Source organism: Suncus etruscus, chromosome X (genome assembly GCF_024139225.1).
Source record: "Suncus etruscus isolate mSunEtr1 chromosome X, mSunEtr1.pri.cur, whole genome shotgun sequence".
NCBI classification, from domain to species: domain Eukaryota; kingdom Metazoa; phylum Chordata; class Mammalia; order Eulipotyphla; family Soricidae; genus Suncus; species Suncus etruscus.
The window spans coordinates 114366817-114374984 of record NC_064868.1 but is presented as its reverse complement, the minus strand read 5'-3'; the positions used below and the strand labels follow the sequence as shown (position 1 = coordinate 114374984).

The 8168-nt window shown below is 31.9% G+C and overlaps 1 non-coding gene across 1 annotated transcript; it reads left to right on the top strand.

The window, feature by feature from the left end:
• The first annotated feature begins 6833 nt into the window (after positions 1-6833).
• Positions 6834-6939, top strand: LOC126000294 (U6 spliceosomal RNA). The gene has a single exon (XR_007492646.1). It is a non-coding gene; the product is annotated as a U6 spliceosomal RNA (small nuclear RNA).
• Positions 6940-8168: the final 1229 nt, after the last annotated feature.

Here is an 8168-nt window from a genome sequence, read left to right as displayed (position 1 = left end):
ATTATTCCAGGCTTTGTCTAATAACAAATAAATGTATTTCTTATTTGCTTACATAAAACCATTTTAATCAATTAATATAATTTCTCCACTAAAATAAAACTACTGTTTTCTGGGAAACAACATTTAACACATATTTTCAGTGAAGATAAAGGCTGGAAAGTTAAAAAATCTGGCAAAGACTGCAATCAGAAGTTTCTTCAGGATGTTGAGAAAATGAACACCAGTGAAATTTCTACTAGCATTGTTTATTTGGTAGGGATTTTGGCTATATTTAAGCTGTGTCAACACACTCAAGAACACTGCTTTCTCAGATAAGTAGTTAATTAATGCTAAATTTTCTAAAAGCGACTTTGCTTAAGAAATAGAATTAGCTAAAAACAAAACAAAATATATAGAAGTTTACTCGGTGGTCTGATTGGTTACTGAATTCCAAAGATAAATAAGATGTCAAAAAATCAGTGATTTGTGTTTTTTCCAAAGAAGTAACAAAACTCAACAGGGCTCCATCTTATTCCAGTGATAGTGTAAACATACAAAATTCTTATTATTCCTTGATCTTTGCCAAGACACTCTAATAAAGCTAAAAGACAGAAAGTGAAAATTAAAAAGATCAGCCCTAAATACCCAACCAAAAGTCAACGACAGTAGAATCAAGAGACCCAAACTACAACAAACTATACGCAAAAGGGACTTGTTATACTAGCAGTCCAGGGGGCTAAGGGTGAAGGTATGAGATGCATGCTGGGTACAGGGGCAGAGGGAGGTCTACACTGGTGATGGAAATTGCCCTAATTCACTGTCACTATGTACCTTAAATATAACTGTGAAAGACTTATAGTTCACATTGGTCTCAATAAAAATTAAAAAAAAGAAAGTGAGCCTAGTTCTGTGAACACTTCTGCTACATTTTTTTCTCCAGAGAAATTTTACTCAAGAAAAAGATTCTCTCTTCTAGAGAAAGAATGTTGCTGTCATTTTTATAGCAATACTATTTTAACTAACTAAAATAATAAAAGTTTTACTAAATACTCCATATCATAAGTATAAATGTGTATATATTTATAAAATTAAAGCTAGTTTGGTTGAAGAATGTAAAGAAATCTGTGATTCAGTACAAAATCATCCTTTCATGCTTTTCTCCATCTGTTAAAATCATCCGAAAGCCAATTCTACCTGGTCAAATATAACTACAACTTAAAATTCACAGATATATCTAGAAATCATAAAAAAGTGAATATTACATTTAAAGGGTATAAACATGAGTGCTGCAAACTATTTGTCTATAAAATTATATCAATATTAAAAATATATGAAAGACTTGTGAAAATATTAGCACATTATAATAATTTTAATCATATAATTAATAAATACATCATAAAATTCACTTTTCAGTTTTTAAAATACAGATTTATAATGTTTTTTTCTTTTTAGGATAGAGTTGTATAATGTTGCACAATGAGCAAATGCTCATGAGTTACTCCTATCTCTGCATTCAGAAATTACTCCTGATGTACTCCAGGGATCATATGGGATGCTGTAGTGTAGATCAAACCTGGTTAAGCCACGTGCAAAACAAATACCCTATTTGTTATTTTGGCCCTTCACATCATCTATTTTTTATTAATAATTTTTATTTAAACACCTTGGTTACCAACATAATTGTAGTTGGGTTTCAGTCATATAAGATGACATCCCCCCATCACCAGTGTAACACTCCCATCACCAATGACCCAAATATCCCTCCTCCCCTCCTTGCCCCTAACTGTACTCTAGGCAGGCTTTCTATTTCCCTCATACATTCTCATTGTTAGGATAGTTCGCAATGTAGTTATTTCTCTAACTAAACTCATCACTCTTTGTGGTGAGGTTCATGAGGTGGGCTATAACATCCAGCCCTCCTCTCTTTTTGTCTCTGAAAATTGTTGAGAAATGTCTTTCATTTTTCTTAAAACCCATAGATGAGTGAGACCATTCTCCGTCTTTCTCTTGCTCTCTCTGACGTATTTCACTCAGCATAATAATCATCATCTATTTTTTAACATTTTCATCAATTCTTCCAAAAAAACCCTAAATTTTATTAGTAATCAGTTCCTGTATCACTCTCATATAACTCAGTAATAAGCAGCAACCAGAAATCTATGTTCTTTCTGTCTTCATAGATTCACATATATTGAGAATTTTATATAAGCAGAATCCTAAAAGATGGTATATTTATTTTTTAATTATTTAACCATTTTTTCTTTCATGTATTGCTCTACTGCTATATAATTTATATACAAAGGACTTCACATCTTCATTGTAAAATTTAATGAGTTTGGATATCTGATATTTCGCATGTCATCATCACTGCAATCATAATAATAAATATATCCAATATTTCTAGTGTTCTTTTGTGTGTAAGTATTGTGAAAGTACAAGATCTTCCATATTAATATATTTTTATAACATACCATTTGCCTACCTATAGGAACTATGTTGCATAGCATATACATTTATTGAGCATAAATGAAACTTAATATCTAGTGAATAGCAAAACATTTTCCCCTGTATGCCATTCCATAGACAGTACTTATATTATTTACATGAGTTTTCTTGTTTTATTAACTTTTTTGGGAGTTGAATCTACACCTAGCTGTTCTCAGGGCATACCCTTGATTTTATACTCAGGAAGCATTATGGAAGAGCCTAAGGTGCCATATGCACTGGCAGGGATTATATTAGGTTTAGGCTTGTATGTGACTTACACACTATTCTATGGTTCCAGCCCTAAATTTTACTATTTGACATACCTCATATTAGTTGATTCATGCTATGTTTGTCCTTCTGTGACTTATTTTTAAGCATAATTTTCTTCAGGTTCATCTCTGTTTTGTAAATTTTAGAAGTTCCTTCATCTTATAAGGTCACATAATATTTCATTGTATGTATAGAAATTTTGTTTCCTAATTTGCAATCAATCACAGTCCAAAAATGTTACAGGCAATAATAGTTTAAGAGTAAATCCACATCCATATATCTTTAATATATATCGTTCATATGGTCTGATTTTATATTGTTCTCTTACTGTGCCTAATTTATAAACTTTAAAATAGGCATGTATACAGAAAAAAATACAGGGCTGTCCAGTGATTCAGGTATCCAGTGGGGTTTCTGGAACATGTTTTCCATAGATAAGGGAGGTATTAATGCAAATAACATATCACAAATGTGAAATATAAGAAAAATAAATGATAGTTTCTTTTGCCACCCAGAAGATTTTTAGTTTGGTGTAGTTATTCTTTTTGACTTTGTTGTTAATGCTTCTGTTGTGGCATACAGTAAACCTTTGCATAAATAATGTCAAACTTTTGTCATATGATTACTTTTAAGAATTTAATTATTTTAAGTCTTCTTTTGAGGATGAATGGGACTAGGACACATGTAATAGTGCTCAGGTGCTACTCCTGACTTTGTACTCAAAGGTTCAAGGGACTATATGCAGTCCTGGGGAACAAACTTGTGTCATGTAATTCAAGTTCTATAACCATAGTTTTATGTCTTCATGTTCATTCCATAGGGACAATGAATAGAACTAGAATCTGATATACATAATGCTACATTAGAGTTTTCTGATAAAAATAATTCCCTTGTGTTTTCTTTAAAAAGTACAATGAGATTAATTTGTTTGAAAAAAAAAGTTTAATCTCCTTAAACTTGACATTATGATTTACATATGAAACAAAAATAGTGAGTGACTATGTAGGCTATTTTTGAAGTCTACAGTCATAAAACATTTAGTAAAAATTCTGAGATAGGGGTTTCAAAATTCAGTAATATCTAGAAAGCCAGATCAAAGACTCTTCATCATACTTTGCCTGTAATATCAGATGATTGTATTTCTTGTTCTCACTGTGATATTCAAAATATATCCTGAATTTTCTAAAACCATCAAGTAACTTTCCTTTCTAACCTGTAAGGTTAGAAATATTGTAGTTGACAGAACTGACAGTGTTTTTTGTATGTTTTGTTTTGTTTTTGTTTCCTTAAAAACCTTTATTAGGACCAGAGCCATAGCATAGATTTTGCCTTGCATGTGGCCAACCTGGTTTTGATCCCTAGGGTCCTATATGTCCCCTGAGCCTGCCAGAAGTAATTTCTGACTGTAGAGTCAAGTGCAATCTCTGAGCACCACTGGGTGTGGCCCAAACCTACTCTCCCACAAAAACTTTACGAAGTTAAACTTAGTCCCTTAAAATTGTGTCTTTGGCCATAAACACATTTTCAAATAACATTCTATTTAAAGTCTTACTAAAGTGGTCCAATTATACAATTATGTCTATTGCTAGGAAGCAGATTCATAGCTGTCTTTATGCTATTAACTATACTGCTAGGAAAGATAAATACTGAAGAATTTCTTAATGCTAGAACATTCAAATGAGGATGAAAAACTGCTTGTTTTATTTGTAAAGGTATAATATCTGTAAGAAATATTACTTACTCTTTCTTAAGCTTATGAAAAAAGGAAAGTGTTTCCTTAATTTTAAAACACAAGGCATTAAATAACCAATAATATTTCAAACAAAAGTCATAACATTTATAATCATCTTCAATTCATTTAATCCAATTTAACTTTTAATTATCCATTTAATCAAAGTGAGAAGATGTTTCAAAGGCAAATTCCATTGTTACAGAATTGGGGACTAAAGCCTACTTTTGTACTAGGCAAACCTCAATTTCTTAATTGAAAACATGAAATGTCAGATATGAATTTGATAAAACACAAACTTTGTTTCCTATGAAATTACTTAACAGATAAAACAACTTAGCACACAAAAGGACAAGAAATTCTGGTTCTTTTAATAGTAAGTAGATCAAGTTCAATTTTAACATCCCTTGCTTTTGATACCAAGATCCATTTTTGAAATCTCTACATTTGTTTTACTGTTGCTAACTTGATCGCATAATGTTTTTTTTCTCTTTTTTGTTTTATTTTGATATGTCTTCTGTTTCTCCCTCCCCTGTATTCTCATCTACTCCCTTTATTTTTCTAGCATTATACACATGATTGAAGTCTTTTATTCCCCATTTTCTTATTCTGAACAAGTATTCTACTATAGGGAAATATGTCTTTTTTCCTTTAATAATGTACATAATTTATGCTTTATAACCTTACCAAAGGCACATCTTACTTTCCTTCTATATTTTGCATACAGAGAAACAACCCATACTGCTGCTGGTAATTTTAATTATGTGTATTTTAGTAGAATCATTAACATTTGGTAACCTTACTTTCTTGAAAAATAATAGAAAAAAAGCAATCATGAACTATCTGTTGCACCAGTATTCTCTCTGAATATTTCCAAATATGTTATTATATTGTTTCATAATTTCTAGATGTCCTACCTTATAATGTAATTTTCAATATGCAGAAATCATATTTAAAGTACACACAATTTATTCCAATAGATTCAAATACCATTAGTCTCATAAATGTCAACATAGTGAAAAGTAGATATCATAAACTTGAGTTCAACTATTAATACATTTCAATATGTTATCTTATTTGGAGATATACAAATGAAAAATACAAATAGGCATATACAATAAAATACTGTCAGTTATAATAAACTATTAAATTCTATCTTATACAAGAATATGAATAAATGTTGACAGAATTGTGTTATAAGGTAGACATCAAGAAAATCTAAATATTACCATAAAATTTCACTCATGAAAAGATTTTTTAAAGCAAATAAACATAGAAAACCAAACAATCCTTATATTCTGATAATAAAATAGTGATTAACAGAAGGGAAGAGGAGTGAAAGATGGAAAAAAATGAAATGGATCAATCATACAATAATTATGAAAATACACTTCTAGTGGTAATCGCACACTAGTAGATACAGATGTTAAATGATAAAGCTATACACCTCAAGTGTATAAAATGCTATAAACAAATACTGCCTCAAAATGATATAGTTATGAAATGGGTGAAGTTAAAAAATACTAAGTTTAAGTCATCTAAGAGATTTGATAAAATATTTTCAAATAGTTACAAGAAATAATCATTGTTAAACAAGTTTGTTGCTACTTTCATCTAAATAATATAGTTATTTTTATGAATTTTTCTTGGCTTAATCATGAACATTTCACGAGGCATTAATAACTAGCCAACTCCTTCCACTGTTTTCCTGTTTACTACCACTAAATTGCCGGAACATTCTACCAACATCTTCTGATTACTTCCAGTTTTCCTCCTGTCCCTAAAGAAAACAATATAGTTATTTCTCCAAAAAGTAAGAACTAGATGTCCTCATGTATTCAGTTCCATAGACCCACTCTGTTCTTGAAAGAGATAGATACAAATAAAGCTGTAAAAACAAAACAAACAGGCCACAAAGCTGAAAGCTGGGAATCTCAGGAGGAGAAGGTGGGCCAAGGGACTACCCCGCCAAAGTAACATCTGCTGCACCCGTCACCCAAACTCACTGACAGATTCACTGAATCTAGCCCTATTCACCATTTCTTTATGGCTCTCTGAAGAGGCATCAATCTCACCAAAATTCCATGTATTCTGCTATTTGGGCTAAATCACAAAGACTTTCTTGGAATGAGAGCAGGCACCCTTTCTATGCCTTTTTTATGCCTTCTTGTACTTCTTGAGGACCTGGCAGCAGAAAACATCCCACCCAAACACTGCGGTGTCAGTCGTAATGCTTGGAATACCTGGTCTGTGCAGCCACAAATGCAGCTCCATTCTTGTTTAATACTGACATTCCCATAGGAATATACCATTTAGATACCAATGCGTGGCTGAAGTCCCTCTTATTTGAAATCAAAAAAGAAACAAAGTGCTTGTATTGACAGCACATATACTAAAATTGGAATGATACAAAGAAGATTAGCATGGCCCTGTTCAAGGATGACATGCAAATTCGTGAAACGTTCCATATTTTATAAAAGGGAGAGAGAAAGAAACAGAATGGTCAGTCAGTGGCAAGAGCTTGTTGAGCCTTCTGAGAGTGACTTTGTGTCCTCATTGGCGATGCAGTGATTTTCGGAAATTTGTTTGTTATTATACTCTTTTTCCCCCTTGTTGTCTTCTCTTCCTTCTTTTTTATTTTCTTCTATTAAAAATAAATTTTCTCCCAACTCTCAGGAAACAAATGTATTATGATCAATAGAGAACCAGGTGTATTTATGGTATTAAGAAAGTACAGAACTAAATACTCAAGCCACAACTTCAACAATTAAATCATGAGATCCAAACTTTAACAACCAAACTTAAAAATTGCGAATACAGGCATGGGTGGGAAAGGAGGGGGACATTGGTGGTGGGTATATTGCACTGGTGAATGACGCTATTCTGTTTATGACTGAAATCCAACTACAAATATGCTTGTAATCATGGTGCTTAAATAAAGATTTATTAAAATAAAACAAGGATATTATAAATGGCAGGTTGGGGCAGAGGTAGATGGCATGGGATAGACTGGGTACATGGCTGGAGGTGGTGAGATTGGTGCAGAAATAATGTATGTTTAAACTCACCTATTAATAATTTTGTAAATCACAATGCCTTAAATTAAAAGCTCTATATGACCCAGTGGTTCCATTTCTGGAATCTATTCCCTCAACACAAAAACATTAATTCAAATTCTATACTCATATCTACGCTCATTGCAGTATTTCATACAGTCAGACTATGGAAAAAAGCTAAGTGTCCTAAAACAGCTGAATAGATAAAAAAAACATTGTAGTACATTTACGCAATGGAATACTATGTATCCTTAAGAAAAGATAAAGTCACTCCTTTCACTGTAACATGGACAGAGTTGGAAATTCTAAACTAATAAGCAGAGGGAGAAGAGCAAATAGCATATAATTTTCAAACAATAGCTCTAATGGAGTTCAGCATGTTATAAAAATACACAAATGACTTTGTTAAATCAGTTTAAAAATAGAAGAAAAATTATAAATTCAGAAAAGATATAGAAAGCATTAAAAAAGAGAACAGACACTTTGAAGGCCATAAATATAATAGCTGAGATTTTTTTCTAAATGTATATATAAGTGACCAAGCAGAATGTAGAAAGTAGGTAGGGCACTTGTCTTGCACACAACTGACTGGGGTTCTATCCTGGCACCCCATATTATTTCACATATCTTTGAGCACATAGCCAAAG